Here is a 15603-nt window from a genome sequence, read left to right as displayed (position 1 = left end):
AAGTATTCTACTTTCATATCAATGCACTCTATTCGACGAATTCACTTTTTCTCGGACAGACATCCTGAGATTATCAAGGCAGTTGAACGACTATTTATGGGGAGTCATCATGTTATTGTTTGTAACATTTAGTAGATAATTTTGTGAAGCTAATAATACTAAATTATTTATTATTCTCTAATTTTATTAAAATTTTCATACATGATTTTATATTTCTAACCTCAATATAAATTATTTTGTTTTTATTTAGGTGTTGAGAAGTTACTGTCGACATAAAAAAAAATATTGTGCTTCCATAATAAAGAAAGCAACATATGCTCCATCTTTACAATTACACAGAAGAAAGCGGTTATGGAAGTTGGCTCGAGCACAGACCTTCGAGGAGATATACATGTTCCAATGAAAGTATTGTTGGTTTACGTTTGATTTCATTATTATTTGGAACACACAGTTGTTTTATATTAATTTTAGTTCTGGTTGTAGTGTACTCTTATGTATTGTGCTCTCTTGTGTTGTTCCAAATATATTTAAAATTATCTCAAATCAAAGACAATTGAAACTAATTTACTATTACTTGGGAAGGTCGGTCACAATGACCAAAAATTTTATCCTGAGAAGTAGAACGTTATGTGCTCAATTGAGACACATTTGTACTTTTCTAGCTCATGTGTTGTGCCGCAAAGACATTGTGGTGCAATCTTCAATTTCATTCTGTAAAATAATTTTTTTTACAAGGTAAAAATTGAAGAAACGAGTGAATGATAGATGTATTGTATCAACAAACTCAATAATAAGAGGTAGATTGTAGTAAAATCCTTTGATTGGTCAATGTCATAAAGCTATTAATTTTTTTATTGTGAGGGTCAAAAGAGTGATTTCAAGAAGATTGGTCACTGTCGTCTTGTGCCGAAAATCAAGCGTATTATTCCTAATATTTTTGAGAGTGTTCCAAATACCTCTCATTTCGAGCCGTAATCTTAGCCGCTATGAAAGAGTGATCTTGATGGCCCAAATGATTGTCCTTGAAGTTGAAACAATTTATTCTTGATTAAGGCTAACGTATTCTATTAATGTGTACGTGTTGTTCCGGATCTCGTAGTCTCATTTCTTTGAGATTAGTGGAGTTGAAATACATGCTTTGTCTTACAAATTAATGTAATAGATGATAAAAAATCAGATTCAACAACTTATGAGTTTGAATGTTTGAATTATTTTTCAATTGTAGTCATTGGGAGACAATTGACATCAATAAATGTGATCTCATTGAGTAATATTGATCATTGTGTTCCTCCTATACCTTAGACAAAGTAGTGCACAAGACATTACATGACAAACATTTGGGTAATTGTTCTACCAATCTTGAGGTATTGAAAACTCCTCATAAACATTTGTTATGAGAAATATAGTAGCATCTTGAAGCATGTGCAAACGATGAATCTCAAGTTCACAATGACATGTCCTATTGTGCAGGAAATCAGGAGTATTATCCTTGATATTGCTGAGATTGTTCCAAATACCTGATATTTAGAGCCGAAATCTTGTATGCTAGGAAAGAGTGATCTTGATGACCCAAATGATTGTCCTTCAAGTTGCAACAATTTATACTCAATTAAGGCTAATGTATTTTATTAATGCGTAAATTTTGTGCCGGATATCGCAGTTTCATATTCTTTGGGATTAGTGGAGTTGAAATACATGTGTCGTCTTATAAATTAAAGTAAAAGATGTTAAAAAATCAGATTTAACCACTTATGAGTTTGAAAGTTTGAATTATTACCCAATTTTAGATATGAGTTTATCAATTAATTTCAAATTGACAATAGTCGAATATCATCTTTTCGACTTAATTCATTGTCATAGAATTAATAATCAATTCGGTACTAGGATAATTCTTCATTCATCATTCTTCTAGCTGTTTCTGGAGTTCTTCAGTTCAAGTAGTGATTTTGTATACGAGTTGTCGTAAGATCTTTGTAATATACACCACTCCCTATAGAACTCTTCATTTCGTAGAAAGGTCAGAATATTTCGTCTGAATATTTTTGTACATTCTAACCACTGACATATCTGTCAATTTTAGGTTAGTTCTATACTAGTCTTGTATATCTGAATTCTTCCGACACTCTTCTACATTAATGTTGATATAACCAATACCGAATAAAAGGAATCTTATTTTTTGAAACCCATATCATAAATCTCTAGTCATTTCTATTGCTGATCATTGCACGGATACAATCGACTATTAACTAGTACTTAGTTATTGCATTAATATATATAATGCATGCTAGCTTAGTACCCTAAACCTTTAATTATCGAATTCAATCTTATTTCCTCAAATTTGTATTTCATCTTTTCTGACTAATCTTGTAAATGCGTTCCATCTACTCAAAAGCAAAGTCTCAGCAAATACAATTAATAAAGGCTCAACAAATAAAGATTGTAGCATAAAAAATCACTGTTCTATGAATGTGTAGTGACCCAACCCGGATCCACTTACTAATCAGAGTTAATTAGCGCATGCAATAAAACTTAAAGCGTAAGGAGCGGATAATTTAAAATACAACAAATCCAATCGGCAGAATACAACCGACGATAACATAAGTGTATAAATACCATTATACAACAAAATCGAAGGTTCAGGGTAAACAAATCCCTACCCTCTAAAACCTCATACTCTCGGATCCTCAATCCTGCTGAGAGCCGCTGGATCGTCCAGCCTCAAACCTGCCCCACCACAAGATACACAACAATACCCAAACACAGGGGCGTGAGCTCAATACATAAGCAATGATATATGTACAAATATGCGCACACAGATGATTTAAAATCCCAGGTAAAACACTTGCTCATGGTGCCAGGAATATACAGTAATGGCTAGAGAGCGATTCCCCGGGGTACTCGTATATTCTATATCAGGGCTGAGCCAACCCCATCCTGACCCGAATCCAAAACAGGATATAAGTCCCATATGGAAATTGTCATACCTGACTCGAGTCCAACATGAGATCACTGTTTCCTATGGAGACTGTCAATGACTCACATCTCTCAGGATGTAGTCACATGTAAAATCATGCATGTTCTAAGGCAGAAAAACATGCTAAAACATGGTAAAACATATATCACATACTCATGCAACATACATGAAAATATATCATGCCGGCTATCTTGGTCAGTACTTACGTACCTCTAACACTGCTGGTCAAAACCTAGCTCCTCTGGTCTAGTCTCCAAGCCTACTAGTCCAGTCTACTGCTACTACAATGCAATTACCTATGCATCAATAATTAAGCTCTAAAATCCTTAACTAAGCTATTGCATACTCCTAAATATTTTTAGGAAGCCAAAGCTATACCTGCGTCCGTCATTAGCCCTTTGCTGTCGATAGCCTCAAAATTAGGCCACAGCTCCGCTACGACATCTAGATCGCTGCGCCACTTTCGGAATCCCGATAGGACGCCTAGATCTCCCTAGATCTGAGTTAGAAGGCCTAGGATTCGAGAGAGAAAAGAGGAGAGAGGTGCAAGAAATGAGCTCTCGGACCCTCTATTTATAGACATGGAATGGAACGTCCGTTCCTCAACATTGCGTCCGTTCTTCCTGATGAACATTGCGTCCGTTATTCTTTGTTGCTTCCGATGTCCCATCAAGTGCGTAAGCAATGACATCATATTTTTGCCATCACGGATGACATCAGCTGCCAAAACGTTGCTTCCGTTCATGAACGTTTCTTACGTTCCTGGTCACCCTTCGGGCCATTACCGATCATTCTGAATCCATTTTTGAAGTCCGTTAATCCATCCGAAACTTCCTTAATCATGTATTAATAATGCAAAACATGATCACATGATTAATATACTCATTAATCGTTAATTATGGATACGGGTCACTACATTCTCCCCCACTTAAGAAATTTCGTCCTTGAAATTTAAGTCTAGAGGAAAACATGAATAGTCAAAAATGATCTATATTACAACTGAACAAGTGCAAATTCGATACAAAGAAGTACAAAATTTCAAAATAACTCGGGGTTCTTGGCTCGCATTCGGCTCTCTAACTCCCAAGTAGCTTCCTCTGTACCTCTGCGCTGCCACTGTACCATCACCAATGGTATATGCTTGTTACGAAGTACCTTGTCCTTTTTGTCTAGAATCCGTAAGGGCCTCTCCACATACGACAGATTCTGATCTAACTGCACCTCTATCGGATGCAAAATATGCGACTGATCCGCCACATACTGTCTCAGCAACGACATGTGGAACACATCATGGATCCCCGAAAGATCTGGTGGCAAGGCTAGACGATAAGCCACGTTTTCAACCTTCTCAAGAATCTCGAAAGGACCAATAAATCTCGGTGTCAGCTTACCCTTGCGACCAAACCTCATCACCTTTCGGAAAGGTGACACACGCAAGAATACATGCTCTCCTACCTCGAAGTGTAATGGCCTCCGGTGAGTGTTCGCGTAGCTAGCCTGTCGATCCTGGGCCGCCTTAATCCTGTGTCGGATAAACTCCACTGCATCAGCCATCTGCTGAATCATATGAGGACCCTCAACCTGACGCTCGCCAACCTCGTCCCAAAACAGAGGTGTACGACAACGACGTCCATAAAGAGCCTCAAATGGTGCCATTCCAATGCTGCGATGGAAACTATTGTTGTAAGCGAACTCCACCAATGGTAAATGATCATGCCACGCTGGACCAAAATCCATCACTGCCGCGCGAAGCATGTCCTCTAAAGTGCGAATAGTACGCTCGGACAGTCTGTCTGTCTCTGGATGGTAAGCCGTACTCAAGATCAAAGTAGTACCAAGGGCTCACTGGAAACTACCCCAAAATCTCGAAGTGAATCTCGGATCTCTATCACTGACAATGCTCAACAAAATGCCATGCAATCGAAAGATCTCCCGCACATACAATTGTGCCATCCTATCAAAGGTATAATCGCGGTTAGGGAAGAAAATGCACTGACTTAGATAATCGATCCACGACAACCCAAATAGCATCACAATTCCTGGAAGACATAGGCAAGTGGGTGACAAAATCCATCGTCACATGCTCCCACTTCCACTCAGGAATCTCTAAGCTGTGAAGTAACCCTCCGGGTCGTCTAAACTTTGCCTTGACCTGCTGACACACAAGGCATCGGGATACAAACTGATAGAGACTGCGCTTCATCCCTTTCCACCAAAATCGAGTGCGAAGATCCTTATACATCTTCATGCTGCCTGGATGTACAGAAAACCTACTGCAGTGAGCTTGTGATAAGATCTCTTCCCTCAAAGCAGAATCCTCGGGTACTACCACTCGACCAGAAAGACACAACAGACCGTTTCCTTGCAGATGGAAACCAGAAGTATTACCACCCTCCGCCAAACGGGCTAACTTTTGAGTCTTCGGATCGGAATTCTGAGCTTCCTGGATTCGTTGATACAAGGCTGGCTCTTCAAGCACAGAAGAAACACGAATCCCTTGCTGTTCTTTCTTATGACGGAACGTTAATCCCAAAGAACAGCACTCCTCCACTGCCTTCGAAACCGAACTGGTACTAAGGGAACTCACGTAGACCTTGCGACTAAGCGCATCAGCAACGGGGTTCGATGAACCTGGATGATACTTGATCTCACAATCATAATCTTTTAACAGATCCATCCAACGACGCTGTCGCATGTTCAACTCAGCCTGAGTGAACAGATACTTCAAACTCTTATGATCGGTGAAGATCTTGAATCTTTCTCCGTACAAATAGTGACGCCATATCTTCGGAGCAAAGACAATGGCTGCAAGCTCTAGATCATGTACGGGATAGTTCTCCTCATGAGTCTTCAACTATCTGGAAGCATAGGCGATCACGTGGCCATTCTGAGTCAACACGCACCCCAAACCCTGGAGAGAAGCATCGGTGAATACTACAAAACCACCTGATCCAGACGGTAAGGAAAGTACTGGAGCTGTCATCAACCGACGTCTCAACTAATGAAAAATGTCTTCACAAGCATCTTACCACACGAAAGAAGCATCTTTCTTCGTCAACTGTGTCAAAGGCCTAGCTATCTGAGAGAAGTTCTCCACAAAACGCCGGTAGTATCCTGCCAAACCAAGGAAACTACGAATCTCAGAAGTTGTAGTCGGACGTGACCAATTCAGAATAGCCTCTGTCTTGCTGGGGTCAACAGATACGCCCTCCTGAGAAATGACATGACCAAGGAATACAACTCGGTCAATCCAGAAGTCACACTTGCTCAGCTTCGCGTACAACTATCTTTTCCTCAAGACCTGAAGTACAGTGTAGAGATTGTAGGCATGCTCATCCATGCTGCGAGAATAAACCAAGATATCATCGATGAACACTACCACGAACTTATCCAGAAATTCGCGAAACACCCTGTTCATAAGATCCATAAAAACAGCTGGAGAATTCGTCAGACCAAACGGCATCACTAGAAAATCATAGTGTCCATACCGCATACAAAATGCTGTCTTAGGAACATCCTCCTGTCGAACTTGCAACTTATGATACCCAGACCAAAGATCAATCTTCGAATAGACAGAAGTACCCTGCAACTGATCAAAGAGATCATCTATCCGTGGAAGAGGATACTTATTCTTCACTATCACTTGATTCAACTGACGGTAATCGATACACAACCGCATCGAACCATCCAACTTCTTGACAAACAGCACTGGGGCTCCCCATGGCGAAACACTGGGTCGAATGTAGCCGTTATCAAGAAGATCTTGCAATTGCTTCTGCAGCTCTTTCATCTCTGATGGCGCTAAACGATAAGGAGCTCTGGAAATCGATGTAGTCCCTGACAGTAACTCAATGCCAAATTCGATCTCCCTCACTGGTGGCAAACCTAGAATCTCCTCCGAAAACACATCTGGAAAATCATGAACCACTGGTATATCCTGGATATCTACACTACAACAAATTTGATGTACAACAACGTCTAAACGACAACGATTTTGTGAAAAAACCGTTGTCTCATGAGCTTTCACAACGGATTTATTAAAATCCGTTGTCGTTTGCCTTATTTTCTTAAAAAACGACAACAGATTATGACCTACGACAACGTATTTTAAAATCCGTTGTCTATTAGCGCTTTTTTTTTTTATAGCATACGACAACGGATTTTAAAATCCGTTGTCTTTGAGCGCGTTTTTATGGCCCTACGACAACGGATTCTAAAAAACCGTTGTTGTATTATTATTTTATATATTAATAAAATTAATTTTTTTTAAAATATGTTATAATACTTATAACTTAAAGAGATCGAAATACACTTTCATTCTCTTTCTCTTTTGATCTCTCATTTCTCTCCTCATCGCTCTTACCATCAATTACCAAACCCTAGCCGCCATAACACTCTAGCCGATTTCAGATCGAGAGATGTTGCAGAAAAAGGATCGATGATGGAAGATTTTCGGTCACTCTCTCAATCCCAAACATTTTCCAGACGGAGGCTCGATTTAAGCGTAAGTTAGAGCTTGAGGCAAGCCCGATTCTTACCCATAATTTTTGCTGCGTTGTGGGCTTTCCGGTTGGGATAAAGGTCACCTTTCCTGGCCATTCTTTACATGTACAGAGAGACCTTCTTCTGCTATATTGTGAACTAGAATGTGCCAAGGTTTCCGTAGAACGTGTTGCTGTTGTGGTTGCAAATTACTGGAAATCTCTCTTTTTTTGTTTCGAAAAATCCTCTAGCAAGAAATATCCCCATTGATCGCTCAAAAATTAATGAAACTCATAGGAACCTCGCAGCGCAGCTTCAACGAGGCCTGCGAGAAGTTGAGCAACGGTGTTCTAATAAGTTTGCTTGCTTTTGTAGCATTCTTTTTCTTTATTCTTGTACTAATCTTGTTTAAGTTTGAAAGAGTAGGAGTTAATCTGAGGTTTTGAATGAGTTGGAGTTAATTTGTGGCCTGCTTTACTCGGAAATTAGAGGTGACGTTGCTGGATACGTCATGTATTCTTGCCCCTCCTTGCTCAGTGCTTCCATCTCCAAGCTCGCAGGTTCCATTTTTGGATTAAAATTTCTGTTCAACTTTTTCTTTTGCGCAAAAGATATTATGATTCCAGAAATGTAGGCCATTTTTCTTGCGCATATTCCTCGAGTATAATGCAAAATATAACTTTTAATTTTGTGTGGGATTTCCTTAGTGTTAAATTGGCTGTTGTTTTAAAAATTATCCAATAAATAGAAGATGTCGATATGGTGAAACATATTAATTTTGTTCCATTGATTACATGATTATTTTTTATACATTCAAATGACTGACATCTTTTTTGAACCTAATCATATGTTGAAATTAGGACTCCAGAGGAAGTTCTTGTTGCAAAAGGTGTTAAGCCAACATTATCGCCTAATCTTAATACTTTGGCATTAGTCGAGGTTCTTTCTTACACTTCCCTTTTGTTAACTAGTTTGTATGTAATTTATGTTTGATAATATAAGCCTGAGGTTATGTATGTATAAACCTGAGGATTCTTTTTCATTAAAGGAAGAGTATTTTAATGAAGCTTTTGCCCCTGTATTAATATATTTGTGGTGAAGCCTACTTCTCTGAGGTGGACCGAGTAACCAATTCTTTTTCCCCTCTCAGGCAGCAGGTGTGAAAGGTATTCTGTTTTGTGGTGTTGGCTGCCAAGTTCAAGGTATTTCCATCTTAAAATGTGTCATGCACTTTTTTCAATTAATTTCTTTGTCTTGACTTGTACTATTTTAATGCAGAGTAATTTGTTAAAGTGCAGCACTGAGATCAGTGCAGCGTTATTTGAATTTGGAAAAGCTTTATGTTCTCGGAACCAATTGTGGTAACATTTTTTTAGTAGTCGAGAACATTGCATTTTTCAATATCTTTACATTTTAGAACCTTTTTCAAACACATTTCTTTTCATTACATCACCATTAAGTTTCTTTAGTTGCAAGGATGGGGAAACTAATATTCTTATGTTTCATTTTTTTTATTTCACGGCCAACAGGCACATTGGTTTTGAAATTCTCTAAATTAACATTCTTTAAACCTAATGGCTTTTCCGAACAGTTGATAATGGAACGCAAGAAGGTTTAGATAAGTTTCTAAAGGCTGCTAGCAGTGAACCAGAAACTGTTCTTCACAATGAGCTCATGCAAGATAACAAGGTTTTTCTTTAACTTGTCAAATCGTGCATATTATTTCTTTTCTAATGAATCCAAGTTCATATTTTAGGTGCCGAAATCCTAAATGTGCTAAAAAATCTTGGGCTAGCAATTACATACCTTTTAGCCATGCCTTTCCTGTTAGTCCGAGGCAGATATATGTATATATTATTCATGTGGTGACCAAATAGGGTGGAAATTGAGTGGCCAATTTGACATATTTATCCAGTGATGGATTTTGAATTAGTACATTATCATTTACAACTACTGGGGCATACATTTAGTATCATCATCCTCTCTTATAACTATTATTGTTTTTTTCTGACAATTCTTGTAACTATTATTGTGTGTGTATTTAAATACTTAAACCTGCTACTGTTGTGTGACTCATGGTTGTGCTAAGATGCTGGTTACTGGCCGCACATGTGAAGAAATATAGCAGGAATAATGATTGATCAAACACAAAAAAATAACGATGTAATTTATGATATTGTATTGATTGAAATAAGTGAAGGTATTTCCCATAGATAGTCTCTGTGCAAGCAATGAAATCGCTCTTCTAGCCATTGCTGGTATTATCACAAAACAAGATGGATAAAATGATTGATTCTAGATTCTTCCAAGACTAAAATAAGGCTGAATATTGTAGAGCCCATAATAATATTCAAGTCCATAACAGGTTACATGATTAACAAAACTGACTGTAAGAATGTTTTATATTGGTCTTTTGTAGGTTCACTTGAAGCATTTAGATGGTCACATTGAGGAGGTAACTTAGTGAAATCATTTTCATGCCTTTCTGTATACTCTGTTTTGTGATCAGATTCTATAATCTTACTAGTGCAGGTTCCATATTTCTGTCTCCCAGCAAATGAGTTGACTGATGTGATTGCTCCTTCTTGCTATAGGTAATTTATAATTTTGTCCTAACCATGTACACCATGACTTTTATTTATTAAGAAAATTTTTAGATAAAGCAAACTCTTTGACAAGATGACTAATCAAATGTTCAGTAAAATTTAGTTTAAGATGTGCAGATAAAAAGTAGCAGTAACCTTGAAAAAGGTCAAGTACAATGAAAGTAGGAACTAAAATTTGAACCATCACTACCGAAAAATGTTATTCCTTCTCAATGAAAGCAGTATCATTTACATTTTATTAGTAAATTTGAATTAAATAATTCAAGCATGAAAGTTTGTTTGAGCGTGTTAGCGCTCAGCTTGTGCTTGTGCTCAACAATATCGGGAAAACTAATAAAAATTCTAAGTGGCTTGAAAAGTGGACTAGCTATATGGTTTTTTGGCATCCTAGTTATGAGCATTGCCAAATCGTGCTTCAGTGAGAATAAGATCGCCTTAATAAGAAATGTAATTTTCAAATTCGAGATAAGTTTATGCCAACATGTCATGTTATATTATCATGCAGCTAACCTCTGAAGCTAGACAATGCGTGTGGAATCCTATGTCTCACTTCGCAGAGGTGATGCGGCTCTTAGTAGTAGAGTTGGGTATCGGATAATCGTGAGGCAACTGGAGGCACTAATAAGGCTATCAGAGGCAATTGCACGAAGTTGATATTTTATTTGTAGTGTGCATTAAATTAGAATTTTAATTTCGAGTATTTGTAATACTAAAAAAATGTATATTAAATTTTATTTATGAAATTTTAAATTTTGTTTTGTTTATAATATTGAATTATATATAAAAATATTTATTATTTTTTTGTTTTTTATATAGAAAAAGACAACGGATTTTATCCGTTGTCGTAGGAATTGAAAAACTGTTGTAATTAATGGTGTTGTCAAAACTACGCCCCTACGACAACAGATAAAATCCATTGTCGTTTTCCTCAAAGACAACGGATTTATGCCTACAAACGGATTTTATTCGTTGTCATAGCTATCAAAGACAACGGATGAAATCCGTTGTCTTTGAGGGCAACGACAACGGATAAAATCCGTTGTCGTAGGGGTGCAGTTTTGACAACACCATCAGTTACAACAGTTTTTCACCCCCTACGACAACGGATAAAATACGTTGTCTTTTTGCGTTTTTCTTGTAGTGATATCTCCCCTAAGGATGCGTCAATGGCGTAGATAAGGTAGCCTTCCCCGCCAGACTCTAAAGCACGCCGGGCCTTCTGAGCATAAACTACTGGCATCTGGGGTCGCGCTCCCTCACCATAGAAATACCAAAACTCGCTATCCTCTGGTCAGAACTGAACAAATCTCTGATAGCAATCCACTATCGCTCGGTAGGTAGTCAAGAGATCTATCCCAATGATGCAATCGAAATCCTCCATAGCTAGAACCATCAGGTTAGCACTAAACTGATGCCCCTCGAAATCCAAAACACAACCCACAACTAGACGCTTGGCTAAAACCTCACTACCCATAGGAGTAGAAACTACTAGGAAGACGTCTAAAGAAATGAATGGCAACTTATACTTCTTAGCAAATCGTGCTGATACGAAAGAATGCGATGCACCAGTATCAATCAAAACATATACAGGAAAACCACATAAACTACAGGTACCTGCGATCATCCGATCACTGTCTGCCTCTGCCTGTTCCTGGTTAAGCGCAAAGACCTGACCCTGGGCACGTGGCCGCAAAGAAGAATGACCCCGAGAAGGACTCTGAGTATGCTGCCGTTGAGACTACTGTGGAGACTGGTGCTGCTGAGAATACTGCTACAGATAAGGTGGCTCCTGGTACTGAGGTGGCTGAATAGATGCCTGAGAACCTCCTGAACCACTCGCTGTCCCAATCAGCATCGGACAATCCCTCTTCATGTGACCCTCCTGGCCACACTGGAAGCATGCATTGGTCGATCAACCACACTGTCCTGGAGGATGCCTGCGTCTGCACTGACTACATTGGTTCGATCTCTGTCCACCAAAACGATGCACTCCGCCGGATCCAGATGAAGAAGAAGAAGTACCTCCTGGCTTCTTGAAAGAATGTCCCTTCGGACCCAAAGGACTAGAACTCGCTGGCCTGGAAGAAGAAGAGAAGAGTCCCCTGTTCCTCCAGATAGTGTCCTCTGCCTGGAGACAATGGTCCACCAAGCCCTCGTAGGTCATATCACTGCCCACAGCAACCATCTGATGAATCTCATGGTTCAAACCCTGAAGGAAATGGTCATACTTCGGCATAGAACTATCAGCAATGTGAGGACAATAAGGTAGCAGATCAAAGAACTTCTGCTGGTACTTCTCGATCATCATCGTACCCTATCGCAGACTCAGTAACTCACTGGCTTTCGCCTGTCGTAGAGCTGAAGGGAAATACAGTCTGTGATAAGCTGTATGGAACTCGCCCCACGTGGCTACTCCTCTCGCTGCTATGAATGGTGAGGAAGTAGATCTCCACCGCTTCCTCGCTCTACCCTTAAGAATAAAGGCCAGAATCTTCATCTTATCCTCGTCTGAGCAACGGAAGTCCTGAAAACACTCCTCCATCCTCTCGAGCCAATCCTCAGCCTCCTCAGGCGTCTCACCTCCTGTCAAGGGCTTCGGGCTAACATCCTTAAATCTGCGCATGCTCACTCGTCTGCGCTCCTCAGGCTGACCTCGACGACGTCTACGATCATTCGGATCGCCCCAACGACCGTCGCCTTCGCTATCGTGGCTCTCATCATAATCTGCCATCTGTTATATAAAAATAGATAATTACTTAATCCTCTTTTACAAAATTCCCAGTGCAATGCGCTCTGATACCAAAAAGTATAGTGACCCAACCCGGATCCACTAACTAATCAGAGTTAATTAGCGCATGCAATAAAACTTAAAGCATAACGAGCGGATAATTTAAAATACAACAAATCCAATCGGCAGAATACAACCGACGATAACAAAAGTGTATAAATACCATTATACAACCAAATCAAAGGTTTAGGGTAAACAAATTGCCACCCTCTAAAACCTCACATTCTCGGATCCTCAATCCTGCTGAGAGCCTCCTGGACTGTCCAGCCTCAAACCTGCCCTGCCACAAGGTACACAACAATACCCAAACACAGGGGCGTGAGCGATAACGCTCAATACATAAAAAATGATATATGTTCAAATATGCGCACATAGATGATTTAAAATCCTAGGTAAAACACTTGCTCATGGTTCCAGGAATATACAGTACTGGCTAGAGAGCAACTCAGCGGGGTACTCGTATATTCTATATCAGGGCTGAGCCAACCCCATCCTGACCCGAATCCAAAACAGGATACAAGTCCCATATGGAAACTGTCATACCTGACTCGAGTCCAACATGAGATCACTGTTCCCCATGGAGACTGTCAATGACTGATAGGAGTCGTTTTTGTGCGTTATTTTTGCTTGTTTTGTGTTTGTTTTGCATTAGTTTCGTTTTCGTTGTGTCTGTTTTTACCATTCTTTTTTCGTTTATTGTTTTAAAGTTTTTTGTAGTCACTCCTCTGGTTTATTTATTTTTATTGCAGGAAATCACCAAGAAATGCTGATACTTGGTGAGAAGGTGATGCACAATTGAGGCGGTGAGGATAGCGCAAGAAGAAAAGAACATTTCTGGAAAAGAGGGGGTGCGCTCGCGCGGCAATTTTCTACCGCGCGAGTGCACTCATCAATTGTAAAACAGTAGCGGGCAGAAAGGCATGGCGCCCGCGCGGCAATTTTCTACCGCGCGGGCGCAACCACGAACTTGGGAAACTGTAGTAGCCTAATTTTCAGGCGCCCGCGCGGTAATTTTCTACCGCTCGGGCGCGATGCGCTGACGTGAAATTTTATTTTTTTAGAGAGTTTATTTCGGGAAGGACTCTTGGGGACTTTAAATACAATTCTTTCCTTAGTTTTTGAGATGGGGAGACGGACGCACATCAGGAGGCAGACGGCGGCTGAGCAATTCAAGATTTCTCTTCTCCGTTGGGAGTTTTTCTTTTCTTCTCTTCTGAATTTTTATGTTAAACACTTTTGAGATTGAATTTTTGTAATGAATTCCAGTAGCTAAGTTTTTATTTTGTTGGAATCGAGGGGATCCTAACCCCAAAACACTGTAGTGTGATTGAAGCACCGGACGTATTGAGATTTGATTTATGTTTATAATTGATTTTATCATATTTTTCTTTCTATGTTGATGATTAGCTACCCTTAACATAGATTCGTAAATTGTGAATTGTTATCGAGAGATAGGTTCCTAATTAGGACGAATGATAGAATCCATGGACTTAAAATATGCATAGAGATATGGTATTTAGTACATGTTGATAGCCATAGAACACCAGGTTGAAAGTTGTAGAATTCATAGAACGCAAAGCAACCAGTCATGATAAATAATTAAAGAGATTTAATTATTTCACTGATTTGATTAGTTTGACATCACCTCGAGAGAGAGTGTCAATGTTACAAGAATTTCTGTCAAATTTATAAGAATAAATTAAATTCCAATCGTCCAGTTCAATTAGGGGAAAGGTGAACCGAAATTCCAACAAAATCATTTTGAATTGGTGTTCTTCAGTCTGAGAATTGATTGTTTGGTTGTGAAATCCACTTTTATTTACGTTGAGTTCAAAATTAATTTTAAATGTTAGATAATTCCAAAATCAAATTTGAGATACTTTGTGTAGTTGAAAATCAACGAGACAAATTACTATTGTTAGTCCCTGAGGACGATACTCGTACTCAGTACATTTTATTATAACTTGAATCGTGCACTTGTGATTATTATCAACTGGATTTGAGAGATTTTTTTTAGAAAATTTAAGTGTTAGTATTCCGTCGATCAATGACTCACATCTCTCAGGATGCAGTCACACGTAAAATCATGCATGTGCTAAGGCAGAAAAACATGCTAAAACATATAGCACATATGTTGGAAAAACTGGCGTTCAGATCAATCACGATTGATACCCGGTGCAGCGGAAGTTTAAAAAATTTTTTATTATGGAACAATTCCATGGTGTGGGTATCAATCATTCAACGATTAAATTATTGTGTGTGTAAAATTCAAATAACAATTAATTAAATTTTACCTTCAATCTCGAAGCGAGATTATTGGACACCACACAGATTTCTCTGCGCTTCTTGTATCTCCCAGGAACTGATGAACTCCTTCAATCAGGTCCACGAATGGGGTTTAAATCCCTCTGATAGATTGCACTAGAAAATCTATCAGAAGTTTTTCTGCGAAGAGATTAAACGAATCTGATTCGTTATTCCTGACTGCAATTCAAAATCACAGACCGGAATTTTCTCTGACAGAGTTAAGGGGGGCGGCCGAAATATGTTTGAGAGAGAGGGTAGGGTTTTTCGAAAATTGCTCTCAAAATAATGACCTGTTGTGTGTAATTTCTGTACTGAAATAACTTATTTATAATGCAGGCCACTAACACCTTAGGGCCCATTAGTCATAAGTTAGGGCCCGACAAGCAAAGCCCGCACATTCAGAAATTAATATAAAATTCATCGTGACTCCGATTGATGAACCGATT

At 39.0% G+C, this 15603-nt stretch overlaps 1 long non-coding RNA gene across 3 annotated transcripts; it reads left to right on the top strand.

The window, feature by feature from the left end:
• Window positions 1-7292: 7292 nt before the first annotated feature.
• Window positions 7293-10829, top strand: LOC140874958 (uncharacterized). 3 transcript variants are annotated; one of them, XR_012148276.1, is made up of 9 exons: window positions 7293-7478; window positions 7883-8016; window positions 8317-8395; window positions 8607-8658; window positions 8735-8817; window positions 9048-9145; window positions 9876-9911; window positions 9989-10050; window positions 10568-10829. It is a non-coding gene; the product is annotated as an uncharacterized lncRNA (long non-coding RNA). The 3 variants fall into 3 exon arrangements; XR_012148275.1 differs by having other exon boundaries at window positions 7293-7801; XR_012148274.1 differs by having other exon boundaries at window positions 7293-8016.
• Window positions 10830-15603: the final 4774 nt, after the last annotated feature.

The sequence above is a fragment of the Henckelia pumila genome, chromosome 1 (genome assembly GCF_033568475.1).
Source record: "Henckelia pumila isolate YLH828 chromosome 1, ASM3356847v2, whole genome shotgun sequence".
NCBI classification, from domain to species: domain Eukaryota; kingdom Viridiplantae; phylum Streptophyta; class Magnoliopsida; order Lamiales; family Gesneriaceae; genus Henckelia; species Henckelia pumila.
Note: the sequence above shows the minus strand (reverse complement) of the source record. Positions and strands in the feature narration are given on the sequence as shown.